Source organism: Callithrix jacchus, chromosome 12 (genome assembly GCF_049354715.1).
Source record: "Callithrix jacchus isolate 240 chromosome 12, calJac240_pri, whole genome shotgun sequence".
Classification (NCBI taxonomy): domain Eukaryota; kingdom Metazoa; phylum Chordata; class Mammalia; order Primates; family Cebidae; genus Callithrix; species Callithrix jacchus.
The window spans coordinates 114,094,246-114,109,676 of record NC_133513.1 but is presented as its reverse complement, the minus strand read 5'-3'; positions in this window follow the sequence as shown (position 1 = coordinate 114,109,676).

The window sequence follows — 15,431 nt, the reverse complement described above, 5'->3', positions numbered from 1 at the left end:
GTGAGGAAGACCAAAAAAATGGAAAGATGTGTCAAATTTACAGATTAGATAAGTCAATATTGTTAAAATAGTCATGGTTTCCCCCCAAAACCTACAGATTCAATGCAATTCCAATTAAAATACTGATAACTTCTTTCACAGAAATAGAAAAAATAATCCAAAATTTTGTGTGGAATCTCAAAAGGTCCTGAATAGCCAAAGAAATTTTGAAATAACAAAACTGTAGGGATCAAACTACCTGACTTCAAAATATACTACAAAGTTATAGTAACCCAAACAGCATGGTACTGGCATTAAAACAGATACACAGACAAATGGACTTGAATAGAGAAGACTCAGAAATAAATCCACACATCTACTGCCAACTGATTTTTGACAAAGGTGCCAAGAACACACAAAGAGAAAGCGAAGTTTTCAATAAATGATACTGGAAAAATTGGATATCCACATGCAGAAGAATGAAATCAGACCCTTTTACTCTATTAAAAACTCAACTCAAGGCTGGGCGTGGTGGCTCAAGCCTGTAATCCCAGCACTTTGGGAGGCTGAGGTGGGTGGATCATGAGGTCAAGAGATTGAGACCATCCTGGTCAAAATCGTGAAACCCTGTCTCTACTAAAAAAATACAAAAAATTAGCTGGGCATGGTGGCACGTGCCTGTAATCCCAGCTATTCAGGAGGCTGAGGCAGGAGAATTGCCTGAACCCAGGAGGTGAAGGTTGCAGTGAGCTGAGATCACGCCATTGCACCCCAGCCTGGGTAACAAGAGCGAAACTCTGTCTAAAAAAAAAAAAAAAAAAAAAAAAAAAAAAATTCAACTCAAAATGACTTAAATAGTTAAATATAAGATCCTAAACTATGAAACTCAAATCTAAATTTTTTTTAATGGGCCAAGGACTTGAGAAGACATTTCTCAAAAGAATGGACAACAGATATATATATAAAAAGATGCTCAACATAATTTATCATCAGAGAATTGCAAATTAAAACCACAATAAGATTTTATATAACATCTGTTAGATTGGCTATTATAAAAAAGATGAAAGATGACAGGTATTGAGAATGTGAAGAAAAGGAAACACTTATACACTGTTGGTCATATTATAAATTTATAGATGATTTTGGAAAATAGTATGGGGAGTTCTTAAAATGCTAAAAATAGAATTACCATGTGATCCAGCAATCCTTCTACTAGGTATATATTCTAAAGAATTGAAATAATTCTGCGCAAGAAATCGCTGCACTCCCATATTCATTGCAGCATTGTTAATAATAGCCAAGATTCATTCATTTTTAATCTATTCACCTGCTGATGGATACTTAGGAAACAAAGGATGAATGGATTTTACAATGTGTTATATAAACAATAGAATACTATTCAGCCACAAAACAAATAAAATCCTGTAACTTGCTAAAACATGAATGAACCTAGAGGACATTGTGTTAAGTGACATAAACTAGGCACAGAGAGACAAATACTACATGATCTCACTTAAACATGGAACCTAAAAATGTTGATCTTGTGGAAAGAGAATAGAATGGTGCTTACCAGAGGATGGGGATGGGGGTGGAGGGAGAGAGGGAAGATGTTAGTCCACAGATACAAGGTCACAGTTGGGTGGGAGGAATGGAATTCTAGTGTTCTATTGCACAGTAAAGGGACTATCGTTAATAATAGCACAGTGTACAATTCAAAATAGCTAGAAAAGAGGACTTTGAACATTCTCGCCACAAAAAAATGATAAATGTTTGAGGAGACAAATGTGTTAATTACCCCAATTGATCATTACAAAATGTACACACATATTGAAATATCATGTTGTACCCCCATAAATATGTACAATCATTATTTATGAATTAAAAATTTTTAAAAACTTATGAAAAAAGAAAAACTCAACACTTCACATTGCTATTCTGTGGCCAATGTGGATATAATTCTAAGAATTATAGAATATAATTCTAATTCTGTAATTCAATTCTAAGATATAGTGTGGATTTTTCTTCTCTTTTAGAAGAAGTTGGCCACTGAATACCAATGTGAAGTGTTGAGGTTTTTTGAGCAAAGGTTACTGTCCACTTCCATTCAGCTGAAGGCATGCTCTTATAAGAAAGTCTAAGATATAATGTGGATTTTTCTTCTCTTTTATTGTTACATCTTTTGGGCTTTAGTTATTTTTAACTACCTTTCCCCTGTGGAAAGGACTTCCTTAAGTAGAAGTTCTAATTAAAGTTTTAATAGAACTAAAATAAAACTGCTTTTTAAATTTACTTTAAGATTATTTTGTTTGATAAAACTAAAAGTTAAACTGAAAGTTTTAATGAAAATAATAACTAAAAGACATTTGGGGCATATTTCTCAAAGATGGGGGGACTCATGGAAAAAATATGTGCATCTTTTGGCCAAGTTTGAATGTCCTCATGCCCTCAGGTAAACTCAGTGAAAATAAAAATGAAGTTTTCTGGGAGGCCGAGGCGGGTGGATCACGAGGTCGAGAGATCGAGACCACCCTGGTCAACATGGTGAAACCCCGTCTCTACTAAAATATAAAAAATTAGCTGGGCATGGTGGCACGTGCCTGGAATCCCAGCTACTCAGGAGGCTGAGGCAGGAGAATTGCCTGAACCCAGGAGGTGGAGGTTGCGGTGAGCCGAGATCGCGCCATTGCACTCCAGCCTGGGTAACAAGAGCGAAACTCCGTCTCGAAAAAAAAAAAGAAGTCTTTTATTGTGATTATTGTATTTTCAGTGGATTTGTATTTGTGTAAATAAAGAGATATTCACCAGCTGACAGGTACTAAAGCTGAACATAGCAATCTTAGCTTTGTTAAATTTTGTTTTGATATTCACTGCTGAGAATACTTAACTTTTAAAAATACTACATCAAAGTTAAATGAACACATCCATCAGTATTTCCAAGAGGCATGCTCTTGACAGCTTTCCTTCTGGGAAGATCTTGCCCCTGAGCTTCATAATGGACACTGTTTCCTATGACAAGTCAAGGCAGAGTGTAACACCACACTATGTCTCACAGCCTCGGGACCTAAACATAAATACCGTGTGGGGAAAGGTGTGCAGCATGCCCGAGGGACTCACGATGAGCAGACAGTCTCCAAAGGGGCAGGGAGGCAGGATGAGGACAGGGATTCAGACGTATGCCTCATGATGGAAACTCACAATGGCTAGGGATAGCCATTGTGTTCCTGCTGGTGACCTCTAACCTAGGTTAAGGGAGAGACATTTCCCCTGCCCCCAACCCTATGCTCCAACCTTTCCTGCTCCCCTCCCCTCCATAAAGCCTGTGGTCCAGAGCATGCATCCTGTGCTCAGAGACCTGGGCTCTGCTCAGGTTCAGTCATCTACAGCTGTTGTGATGTCAGGCCTCTTGGCCCTCCTTTCCTAACTTGTATCACAGAGAATATGATGCCAATTTTCATTGCTTAGGGTCACTACGAAAATCAAAGGGGAGATGTGCTTAATACACACATCATCAGCACTGGGCTTGACATAGATTATCTGAGGAGTGGTAATTACTAACTGTTGGTATCTATAGGTGCTTTAAATATGTATTGACCTCCTACTATGTGGTGGGGCTGGGGGACACAGAAGAACCAGACAATGCTATCCCCTCAGGGAGACCACAGTTCCTGAGTGGGAGCCATGTCTAATACAAATCCTCTCATTATTTGGACACAAGTCATCAGACACCATTTCAGGGCTTGTATACCATTTCCTCCCTCAGTCCACCGCCCACCCTCTGCATCCCACCCAGGATGTCACAGCTGCTTGTCTCTCTCTAAAAATGCAATTTGTACTTCCAGAGAGAAAATCTTTGATCCATAGGCTTTCTCTCCTCTCAGAGTTTTATGGGAATTATGATAAGTAGCTATTGGAATTGCAAACAGTGGGAGAGGGACAAATTAGCAGGGATCCACTTCAATAAGTGCCTGACCAATGCTTGTTGATTGGATTTAACAAACAGCTCTCATAAAGGAAGTTTTGTTTCTGACTAACAGCATTTATTCCATGCCAAAAATCATCAGGAACCAGTGACACAGTTAGCAGTCAAACAGCAAGTAAATGTCCAGCCCCAACCAACGCCCTGCCCCATGTACTAAAGGAACAAAAGAACACTTTCTGAGTGTGCCTTCAGCTGACTGGAAGTGGACAATAACCTTTGGAATTTCGGTGCCTGGTGACAAAATTTTTAAATGAATCCTGGCTCTGGGAAGTGGAAGTCCTCAGAGTCCTCATTGCTTTATGCTACAAAAATATGAGAAATGAGCAAAGGGGCAGGTTGGCAGTGAGGATCACATGGGAGTGGAGGTGAATATAAGTAAGTAGGTAAGTAGCTAATGACATTTCACCAGTGGAAGTCCAGTATGTTTGGAAGCTGAACGCCCACGTGCTCAGATCTCTTCTTGGATATAGGGGAAGATATGCACACCAGAATGACACAAGCTTCCTTTAGCCTTTGAGAGGCGCTTGGTGTACAGGAGACAGTATGTGGTTTTCTCTAGTGATCGCCATCCTCAGTGAATCCACCAAGAGCCATCTCACTGCCCTGACAGGAGTCGTTAAGGGCTCTCAGCAAGCCTGTGGGGAGTCAGCTGCCCTATCCTGCATGCTGAGAATTGCCTGATTACAATATCTTTTTCTTTATTTTAAAGGAAATGTATCCAGTATATTAGCATCCCAGAGAGAAAAATAAGCATATTAAGGGCTATTTTGAAAGTCCAGTAAAAAGAAACCTTTTAACATAGTGTTTTTCAATTTATTTGAGCATATAATCTTGTTTGGTTAAGCATCCATTAACACCTCACCTCTAGAACACACTGTGGGAATATCCTGGCCTAGATGATCTGTAGCCTTCAGGGCTTCCAAGATGCTCTGCCTTGAAGAAACAGGAGAGGGAACTGTCCATGGTCCCACCATGTGTGAGTTTGAACTTGCTATAGGCCATTACACTCACCTGTCTAACCCATCCATCACCTACTTCTGAAGGGTCATCCTGAGCATCACTCACCATGGCCTGCCTAGCATAGAATCCTATACAAACTGGAATTCTAGCCCTAAAGTGCTCCTTAGCACCTGCTTGATACAACCTCACTATTGTATAGATGAGCAAACACCCAGAAAGAGGAAGTAAATTGGTGGCTAAAGCTGAAATGAAATTTGGGTTTCCTGACTTTCATTCAAGTGCTACTCTGACTACACTATTCTTTTACCTATTATCTGCCTCTTATCTACCTTGTTTGGGGACTAGAAATCTTGGTTCTGCAGATAACCTCACATCACCAGATTAAGTCTAATGTGCACCTCGTCATTTCTCCTCCAAAGTCAGCTCCATTTCAATTCCAGTCCCAGATTCTACTCTCCAGTATTTAGCACCACCGTATTTCCCATTAAATATATTTAGAACATAAGAGCCCTCTGGGATTCTTCTCATCTCTAATCTCCACTTAAGCACTCCGTGAGTGCCTCTTATGTGGTGAGCCTGCGCCACGTACTGGGAATACAATGGTCAGTAGAAATGACTCAGTTCCTGCCCTCATGGAGATTGCAGCCTGACAGAAAACACAGACCTTCCCTGTCCTTCAGCTCTGCACCTGCAGCTCATTACCAAGTCCTGCTGTGCCTCCTGTGAAACCCGTTTCTCTTACAGACCTGAGTCCTCCTCTTATCACTGGGATGGGCCCTCGGCACACCAAGTCTATAGTGGTAGAAGGAGATTTTTTTTGAGACAGAAGAGTCTTCCTCTGTCACCCAAGCTGGAGTGCAGTGGCACAGTCTTGGCTCACTGCAACATCCACCTCCTGGGTTCAAGTGATTCTCCTGCCTCAGCTTCCCGGGTAGCTGGGATTACAGGCATACACTATCATGCCTGGCTAGTTTTTGTATTTTTAGTAGAGATGGGGTTTCACCATGTTGGCTAGGCTGATCTTGAACTCCTGGCCTCAAGTGCTTGGCCTACCTTGGCCTCCCAGAGTTCTGGTATTACAGGCATGAGCCACCGTGCCTGGTTGGTGGAAGGCAATTCTAATAGGTCATTCTGCCCCGTCCTGTGAAAACGGCATCAACGTTGTCGGGAGACCAAATTCATGTAACATGTGATTAGTCAATGAGTTGTCTCTACTGCTTAGGAAGAGTGTCAGCAAGTATGTACTCATTCCAACGCATCATTCTTGTGTGCCTGCAATGCATTGTACCAAGTCTGTGCTTAAAAATCATGTTTTTTAAAGTTGTCATTCTTTTCTGTTTTTAAAGTTGTCGTTCTTGTCTCACTTGTAAGACCTTTACAAACATGTTCAATAATTGGTCATTATTTTTCTTTTTCTTTTAGATCTCTGGTTGAGAAATTACTTAGAAATTAATTAGCTTCCACTCCTGGGTGGTCCAGCATTTGATGGTAAAGCTATCTCAGTATCTCTCACATTCCTCACAACAGTGGGCATGGCACTGGCTCTGAATAGATTCTCAAATACTCACCCTTTGGCTGATGTGCTTTGCTAAGGCATTGACACTGATGTGATAAGATGTAAAAATACTCAAAAGCCAAAATATACAATAGGGAGGATGAATTTTGAGCAGTAGAAATGACATTTGCCAAAGTCTTCCAGGTGAGACAAGAATGACAACTTTAAAAAACATGATTTTAAGCACAGACTTGGTACAACGTATTGCAGACACACAAGAATGATGCGTTGGAATGAGTACATACTTGCTGACACTCTTCCTAAGCAGTAGAGACAACTCATTGACTAATCACATGTTACATGAATTTGGTCTCCCAACAACATTGATGCTGTCTCCACAGGACAGGCTAGAATTATTTCCAGTGTGCTTCTTTTACTTTGGGAGAAACATACAGCCAAGGTAGACAAATGTTGCTCTGATCTAAGAAGATATGGAAGGAAATTCACCAGTCTAAGAGGTTTAAATCTCAGGTTCTAAAACTTCTCCTCTTCTTAGAAGTTGCATGACATTCAGCAAAACTCTTGGCCTACTGGCTATGGGTTAGTAGACTAGAAATCATAGCATTTGCTTGCCCACCTCAGGAAGGTTTTTTTTTTGTTTTGGTTTGTTTTGGTTTGGTTTGGTTCGGTTTTTTGAGACAGTCTTACTCTGTCACCCAGGCTGGAGTACAGTGGCACGATTTCGGCTCACTGCAACCTCCACCTCCTGGATTCAAGCAATTCTCCTGGCTCAGCCTCTCAAGCATCTGGGATTACAGGCACCCACCATCGTGCCCAGTTAATTTCTGTATTTTTAGTAGAGACGGGGTTTCACCACGTTAGCAAGGCTGGTCTCAAACTCCTGACCTCAGGTGATCCACCCGCCTCAGTCTCCCAAAGTGCTGGGATTACAGGCCTGAGTCACTGCGCCCAGCGAGGAAGCTATATTTGACATATTTATATATTAATTCATGCACCCTTTTGTTCAATAACTATATATTAAGCACCAACTCTATACCTGGCACTGTAATTGCCCATTGGGTTCTTCCTGCCTGCTGCACAGACAAAACTGATTCACTGTAGTGCAGTAGAAAGTGGTGTTAATACAAGCTGGCCACACAGGAGACAGAGTTATTGCACATTGGGAAGTCACTCTGGCTGCAATGAGAAAATGAATGGGGTTGGGGGAGGAGATCACAACTGTAAGAACAGTTGGAGAGAAATGGGCCTGGCCTAGGAAAGGAGGGGAAGAACCATGGGTGAAGATAGAGGCATAAGGAAGCGGGTAGCAACAGATTTGTTTATGACAGCTCATAGAATGAGCATGGCAATATTTTGGAAACTATAAGCCATGAATTTTATTGTGCTCTTAACATAAAGATGTTTTTTTCTGAAACTATAAGCCATGAATTTTACTGTGCTCTTAACATAAAGATGGTTCAAGCATACACTCTTCCAGGATAGAAACTCTGTGTTATTCATCAGACGAAATGCCAAGCCAGCTCCAGGATTTGGGGCAGGGGCGGCTGTGCATCTGAGGAGCTAGAATGCAGGCTGCTCCTCCTTTGGAGGCTTCTCCCAGACCTCTGCAACTCTTGCATTCTGATTCCTCCCACACATCGGATGTGCCTTCAAATGTAGCTAGAAGAAACATAGGAGCAGGTATCAACACAGAACAGGCCTCTCCCTGCAAATGGAATTCTGAAAAATCCTTTACTTCCCTTAAAATTCTTGGAAACATTTCTTTGTAATGGTCACTACAATACAAGGCCCACTAGCCATGTATTTGCCTTATTCTGGACCTTCCTGGGCAGGGATCAGATGGGGAATGTGAGAGAGAGAGGGGAGAGGGGAGAGGGGAGAGGGGAGAGGGGAGAGGGGAGAGGGGAGAGGGGAGAGGGGAGAGGGGAGAGGGGAGAGGGGAGAGGGGAGAGGGGAGAGGGGAGAGGGGAGAGGGGAGAGGGGAGAGGGGAGAGGGGAGAGGGGAGAGGGGAGAGGGGAGAGGGGAGGGGGGGGGGAGAGGGGAGAGGGGAGAGGGGAGAGGGGAGAGGGGAGAGGGGAGGGAGAGGGGAGAGGGGGAGGGGGGAGGGGGGAGGGGGGAGGGGGGAGGGGAGAGGGGGAGAGGGGAGAGGGGAGAGGGGAGAGGGGAGAGGGGAGAGGGGAGAGGGGAGAGGGGAGAGAGAGAGAGAGAAAGAGAGAGGGAGGGAGGGGAAGAGGGAGGGAGGGAGGGGAAGAGAGAGAGAGAGAGACAGAGAGACTGGGGTATCTCATAAAATGAGCCAAGCAGGCTTTGTGGGAAGCTTGAGCGTCTGTTCTCCTCATGGATAACAGACAAACTGCCTCTCAGCTGCTCTTTGTGAGTAATGCTTGTTTTGTGCCTCCCTTGGGGCCGGAATGAAACAGAGTTTGTTCATGCAGGATGTACAAGGTGTCAAACCCAACCCTTGATTGTAAGGAAGATGACCTTCCTGACTGAACTAGCAATCTCCAATGACTTGAGTAATTGTCCACAGACTGAGCAAAGTGGACACTTCTAAAGATATATATGGTCCAGACTTTTGTAAGATTCATTAATGTCTCATGGCAAGTGACCGAGGAAAGTACAGAAAAATACATCCGAGCAAGATGATGGTGAAAAATCACCGTTTGCTGTGTTCACTAAGCCATCAGCTGAGGGCTATATTCCCTCCAATCCAAGCAATAAAACTCCCCTTCTTCTTTTTTTTTTTTTTTTTTTTATTCTGTTATACAAGGTTTTCAAAAGCATATGTCTAAGATGAAAACTAGTTGAATCGTTTTCCCTAGCCAATCATTCATTCAACAGATATGGTTGCATGCCTACTAGGTGTCAGTCCATGTACTGTACCAGGGATGCCAGGTAAGTAGTCAAGACAGGACAGGCTTTATCTGTAGAACGCCAGCCCTGTATGGCTCCTGTTTTAGGAAAAATTAAGAGATGCAATAAGACCAACAATTTTTTTAAGCTATAAAATGAGTAAAAAGAAAAATCACTCTGAAAGCCCAAAGGAATTGCATCAGTCTGATTCACTCCAGATATCAAAATACTTTTTTAGAAATTTATCAGACGTATTTAATGATTTATAAAATTACTTGGCATTCTGAAACAGAAATAGAATTCCACAGGGAAGGAGAAGCTCAGGAGGCAAGAGAATCAGATAAACTAAGAAGGAAATCGAAGGGTTTAATTAAAACCCAAACTGGAGGCAAGAAAGAACAAAATTTACACAAAAACTAAATATATTCAGGAAGAAAGTGAGTTGCTCTTCCAGAAAGCATAGGAAAAGGCAAAGACACCAAAATAATAAAAGAAAAGATACAAGATGCCAAAGATAACAAATAACACTGAGCTAAAATGTTACAGGCTTTCCAAAGGAAGGAAAAAAAGCTAAAACTAAAATAATAAAGACATAAAAAGAAACTTTCCTGAGGTGCAAGACAATATATACTTATATACAGAACATTTACCATGTAACGGGTAATGTTAATAAAAATAGACTCACATCCAGAAATATCCTGCCCTTTTTTTGAATTGCTAGAACAAACACAAAATTATACAAGTGCTTAAAACAAGAAAACAAATCAAATTAGAAATAAAAGCAAAAAGAAAAACAGATTATCTATAAAGGTTTAAAAACTGGTGTGATTTTTTTCCCCTGTATAATGCTAAACACTCAAACACAAAGAAGTAACAACCAAGGAGATACGAGGACAAAGGACTGAGTCCCAGAGATTTTCCAAGACCAAGTTATCGGATATGTGAAAAACTAAAAGAAAGACATTACCACAAAGGCAAGAACTCAGAAAAAATATATCTTTACTTATTTGATAAAAAAAAGAACACTTGAAGATGTACATCAATTTTAAGCATGATAAGAATAAAAGATAAATACTTAAAATGGAAAAATCCTGGTATAAATGTGACTGTAATGAATCCTAAAATTAGCTTAAAAGTTAAATCCTAAAGAAAATCTGATTTAAAAATAAAATTTTCAAATATATTTACCGGAAGGAAAGATAAAACAATAATTTTATAATGTAACCTATGTACACAATCACAACCTATGTTAACAGAGGACAAGAATAGAGAGAAGGAGGACGTATAGTACAAAGGAAATGAAAGGCAATACTTCATTTTTGCCTTTAACCATTATAGGACCATAACTTAAAGAACGTCAGAAAAAACCTGATGGTAGCTACAAGTACAATTAAAGTCAGGGTGTGTACCTGTCAGACGGTTACAGCTGAGAAAGGAAAATAAGCATGCTCGTTCTCTCCTCTGTTGCCCCATTTTTATTTTTCTGAATATATTTATTTTTGCCCACCTTCCTCCATTTGAATGTGAGCTCCTTGAGAAGGTGCATTTGTTTTATCCACTGCTCATCCACCATACATACAGAAGCAAAAAATACATAAGCAGTTGTTCCTTTTCAGTTACTTAAAAAAATTTTGTTTTTGATTTTGTTTTGTTTTGAGACAAAGTTGCTCGGTCACCTAGACTGGAGTGCAATGGTGCGATCTCAGCTCACTGCAGCCTCCTGGGTTTCAAGTATTCTCCTGCCTCATCTTCCTGAGTAGCTGGGACTGCAGGCATGTGCCACCACATCCAGCTAATTTTTGTATTTTTAGTAGAGCCAGGGTTTCACCATGTTGGTCAGGCTTGAATTCCTGACCTTATGATCCACCCACCTCAGCCTCCTAAAGTGCTAGGAATACAGATGTGACGCACCATGCCCAGCCTAACTTATATATTTTTATGGAGGCAAATGTATCACTTTTACCTTATTTCTTTCATTGCTTGAATAATAGCCTTTTTAAACTGGAAGAACAATTAGTCACTAAGGTTCTATTCCAATATTTTCATTATTTCAATTTTTAAGATTGAATTCATTATTCCATGTAGAATTTATTCTGCTGATATACTATGAGGTTAGGCTTTTCCAGTACTATTTGTTCAATAATCATTCCCCCACTGGTGTGTGATTTTTTAAAAAAAAATTTTACTGGCTTTAACTTTTAGCCTTGATGTGATACATTTTTTATTATTCAATATATTATATATATTAGGATATTTCCCTTGGCCATCTTTTCTATTTCTTTACTCTGTTGGCTTATTTTTGCATCAAGCCATACTGTTACTACTTTTATATATTTAAAATAGATGCCACTGTTAGAAATAACAAGACCTGATCTGTTTCATGTTTATTTATAATATTAAATAAAACATAGCAGTGTTTATTTGTATAGAAATGTATGAAGAAATCTAAACAACTAATGATAGAGAGAAATAATTAATAAAAATACAGTCTAGTCATGCAATGGACTATAAGTTGAGCATCCCAAATCTAATAATTCAAAATTTTGAAATTATTGACAGTCTGAAACTTTTTGAGCACTGACATAATGCTCCAAAGGCCATTTCGGAAATTTGAATTAGGGATGCTGACCCAGGAAATATAATGCAAATATTTCAAAATACAAAAAAAAAAAATTCAAAATCTCAAATACTTCTGTTCATAAGCATTTCAGATAAGGGATATCCAACCTGCACTATGCATCAAACAAGTCAAAGCTAATGGCCATATATGCATTAACATCTGTACCCATGAACATATTTAAAATGGACATCATTTCCCTGGTTTAGAAATAGCCCTATTCGAAGAACAATGCTTTCATAACAATGCTTTCACTGGCAGCCACCATGAGACAGCCCTATGATACGTTAAAAATCTAACTTCTGAAACATGTTTAATGACTTAGAAGAAGGTCCATGACATAATGATAAGTAAAAAATCAAGACAGAAAACTGAAAATGCAACCTGAGTCCAGTTTTATTTTAAAATCTCTGTCTGCATTTTTTAAAGGCTAAATAGAAAAGAGAACAAAGTGCTGAAAGGCTTATATGTAATGCAAATAATTTTTCTTTTTACTTTTTTAGTTTAAAAAATTTCCTCCAAATACTATGCTTTCATATTAATAACTGTTAAACTACCATATTAAAATAAAACACCACAGGGAGAAGAGGTCAATGTGCTTATTTTGAGACGTACAACAAACTAGGCCACAGCCTGAGAGCCACAAAACGGCCCAGGATGCTCCCCGTGGCCAGTGCTAGCCTCACTCAGGGTTAACCCCAAATGTTATCAGTCTCTGATGATTGAGGATTCCTGAATCCTCTGACCTGTACACACTCTTTCTTGCCAGGGTCTCAACCATGCTCACGCTGTGGCCTCACAATCTGTGGCCTTTGCCCCACACATTGAAGGATGTGCTATGTGGAATGGCCCTGTTAGTGTTCCCATGAAAAGATTTTAAGGGAAATGTTTTGCTGATGTTTTCACTTCACTGCTGACCCTACTTCTGTCATCAAGTTAAGCCACTGCTTATGCATGAAGCCTTGAGAGTGTATGTTCTATTACACAGCCTTTCAATCCATAAATCTCACCATATACAGGAGAAAGTTGGGAAGGAAGAGGGTATTTCAGGTCTCAGGGTCTTTTCTAATGGTTTTCCGTGATCCGGGAAAACAGCCAGGTAAATAATTTCCAATTCATTCTCTTTTCCTTCCTGACTGCTATTTATCTTGTTCTTTTACTTCATCGGCTGTTGTTTGGGTTTTTGTTCTGTTTTGTTTTGAGTTGTTTTAAATAGGGATTTGGTTTCCAGTTTCCATGGTCTGTAGAGAGACTAAATCCACATTTGTGATATAGACTATGGGTTACTTCCTCCTTGGATAAATAAGGGCAGGTCATCTGGAAACCTCCTCTTCTTTATGGAAGTAAACAAAGCAAGGCATTGGTAATGTGTAAGAACTAGGTGATCTGGCACAGCTGTAGAATACCAAGAAACATTTCCAAGAATGTGACTTTATCTGACTTGTACAAGGGCCCTCTGAGGCATCATCTCCATTTTGGAGGCAAAGAAACCAAGCTCAAATTTGTTTGCAGTTATTTGCAGTTACGGGATGGGTAAAGGACAGGGCCAGGGCCCCAGGTCTTCTGAATCCCCTTTCCACTATTAAATTATATTTTTGGCAGCAAGTAGCTATTTCTGAGTTAAATTTATTTATACGGGGCCACCTTATAAATCCTAGAATGAATGGTCACTCAAAATTGATCCATATTTTCAAGGCCCTGGTATTAGAGTTGGCTATGGAGAAGTTATAAATGCTGCTCATCAGAGTCCAGGCAGAAAGAAAGAAAATTCCAAATTGGCAGCATTTGAAATGAATATGAATCTAAATTTTGAGTTTGTTCCAGAGTTGCTGGAACATTGCTATAGCAAATATGCAATGTAATCATGGGTATATTTCACCTACAGAATTGTGTAGTTCATGAAGAGGCTATTAAAGCTTAAAACCTAAATCAAATCAGAACACAGACACATATAATTCATTATTAAAATAAGAATTAAAAAAGAAGGGCTTCAAATATATACTTGGCATATCTTATGGGCAGATGGTGTTGGGCACTTCTTAAAGGCACTTAAAACTAATGACCTCATTAGTAGACCTGTAATAGACTATCTAAGCTGTGTAACTTGAATTTTATATTTTCTACCAATCCTGGCATACACATGTACATACAAATTAGACATTTGCTTTCCTTATGAGTTGTATTCATAATTACTCATTAATGGCAAATATATTGAGGAATAAAACAGTACTTAATTTTACTGTATTATGTTTGTTCAGGTTTATTTTACATCAAACAAATCAGAGCTTATGGCTATAGCTAAATTAGTATCCATACAGATGAACGTATTTAAAATGAACACCATCTCCCTGGTTTGGAAACACCCCTGCTTGCAGAATATTCCTCTCACCATCCACCTGGTTGTCATGGCAAGAACATCCTGTGAGGCAGTATTCTACTCTGTTTTCTGTTGCTATAACAGAATACCATGAACTGAGTAATCTATAAAAAATAGAGGTTTATTTAGCTCTTGATTCTGGAGGCTGGACAGTCCAAGACTAAAGCAGCTGTATCTGTGGAAGGCCTTCTTGCTCATTATCCCCTGGTGGAAGGATATGAGGGCAAGTGAGCATATGCAAAAGAGAGAGACATAAGGGGCCAGACTTGCCTCATAACAGCCCACTGTCATGATGACTAACTCACTCTCACAATAATTACATAAATCCATCATAACCAAATCACCTAACATTAGGCCTCCCAAAGCTGTTGCCTTGCAGATTAAGTTTCCAACACATATAAGAAAGGCTCTATGGGGTCAGGAACCATGCCTATGTATTTGCTACTCTGTACCCACCACATCATAGTGTTCAGTAAACATCTGTTAATAATTACATAAGACAATGTTCAGAAAGGCTCTTGATACATAATAAAGCATGATGCAAATAATAAGAGCTAGTCCAACTAAGCTACAATTTATGATGTAAATAGGCCAGAAATTAGGTTAAAGAATTTACACTTATCATCTCATTTGACACTCACAACAATCCTCTAGACTGGGTATTAAGTTATCATCCCATATTTTACAGATGAGGTAGCTGACATTGCCTGAGGTCACAAAGCTGGCCAGTGGCAGAGCTAGAACTTGAGCCCAAAAGTGGGCATATCCTGTGCCTATGCACGTAGCCCCTCCTCCTCTCTGCTTTGAGCTTTTCAAGAGGTTTTAAAAGATGTTTACATATAGAATTTTCCAAAATAACTGGCTGCCCTTCATTAATTTATTCATTAATTCAAGTAAATTGGTCGTCTTGCATATGGACAGAACAATATACTAGGCACTATGGGAAAGCAAAAACTCATAATAGACAATCCTTCCCCAAGAAACTTAGAGTCTATGTGGAGAAAAAATAATCCACACAGAGATAAGGAGTTAAATAATAACTTAGTGGTTAATAACTATGAGTAATGGTGAAAATCATAGGCCCATCATAATTTCCTCCTCTAGTATAGACAGCTGCTATGAAATCAAGAGAAGGGTATGGTCACTGAG